Below are 1,464 nucleotides of genomic sequence, written 5' to 3' on the forward strand. Positions count from 1 at the left end.
TTTTTTGGCAATGGGAAAATTAGGAATGTTCTTAGGGAGGAAAGCAAGGGTCCATATATTGGTGTGTGACACGGCATTCATGGAAAACAGGTTTTTGCTTTGCATATACTTAATTAAATAACTTTAATATTGTAATTTAATTTAATTTAGTTGAACCAATGTAACTAAGGTTTTTTATTTTTCATGCCTGATGAATTTTTTAAAACCGTGTATAAATAAAGATTGATTGATTGATTGATTGATTGATTGATTGATTGATTGTGAGTTAAGGTAATCACATGGTTTCAAGTGCAGTTTGGAATAGATGAGAATGAGGCTTAGGTTCCAGCCCATTCTAATCTATTTCGGCTATAATTCTCAGTAATGAAGAGGATTTATCTTTCAATACTTTTCTCCCATCTCATAAAAAGTTACCGGTATAGATACTTCAGATCGATGTTGTCGGCTTAAATAAGATTAAAGTATGTTAATTAGATTGTAAAAACTGGTATTATCAAAACCTGGCCAAGTACTTTGAAATTGCATAAATTAAAATAACTTGTCTCTACAAATGATACACTGTTAACGCTGTTTTGCTGTTTTTCTCTGCGTTACTAACATTTGACAAGGTTGTTGTGCAGTACAATACCAACAATTTCTTTATAAAGGATGAAGGAATATTCATTTGTTAGTGAAACAGTGTATGGGAAGAGAAGAAAAAGATATCACCATCAAATAGATCCACCAATCGATTCAACACGTTCTTAATTGTAGTAAACTGTTTCAAGCAAGCTAGAGCGGTTTTCAATTGAGTGCCGAAAGTAATGAGCGAATTGCTTTGGTTTTGGATTTACTTCACTCAGTGATTGGTTCAAAGTTATCGGGCCATTTTTTCAACAATTTAGAAGTGAAACCAAAACCAATAGTTGCTTAAGGACAGTGCCTACTATTGTTATTGCACATACGTTCTGCGCATCTCGAGATACTCGAGTTTCCTATCGGCGGTGCTTATTAATACAGGGATATTTTTGCGCGGTTCAAAACTATGCGGAGAAAGCAGAACTTAGCAAGTGCTCTTGGTATCCAAAAAGAAAATTGGGGTAACCATGCATTTTTCAGTGATAATTAAGCTTCAATTTTGGAAAAGAACGCCATACATTGCTTTGTATTTTAAAGCTTTTCACAAATATTTTTGGTTAATGATCTTCCAAAAATGCGTGGTTACCCCCAATTTTCTTTTTGGATTTCAATAACACTTGTCAAGATCTGCAATTCCCGCATATTCGGTAAACCGCGCAAAAATACCTTTGAATTAGTAGACACCGTCCTTAAGCGAGCACATTTTCCCGCGCTTTGTGTCGGCTATGTGTGATTACTTTGAATTTTGATTGGTTTACTGGATTGTCTCCGTCCTTTTTGATTAGCCAAAGTAATTACTTTGGTTTTGGTTTTACGACACTCGATTGAAACTCGTTCTAAACTGTT

At 34.6% G+C, this 1,464-nt stretch overlaps 1 protein-coding gene across 1 annotated transcript in view; it reads left to right on the forward strand.

Annotated features, from left to right (window-relative positions):
• Positions 1 to 242, forward strand: part of LOC137974353 (succinyl-CoA:3-ketoacid coenzyme A transferase 1, mitochondrial-like) — a 20,435-nt gene extending 20,193 nt beyond the window's left edge. Inside the window, exon 18 of the mRNA XM_068821287.1 lies at positions 1 to 242. This exon is cut by the window's left edge and continues 325 nt beyond it. The gene's annotated coding sequence lies outside the window, so the exon portion shown is untranslated.
• Positions 243 to 1,464: the final 1,222 nt, after the last annotated feature.

The sequence above is a fragment of the Montipora foliosa genome, chromosome 10 (assembly GCF_036669935.1).
Source record: "Montipora foliosa isolate CH-2021 chromosome 10, ASM3666993v2, whole genome shotgun sequence".
Lineage (NCBI taxonomy): Eukaryota > Metazoa > Cnidaria > Anthozoa > Scleractinia > Acroporidae > Montipora > Montipora foliosa.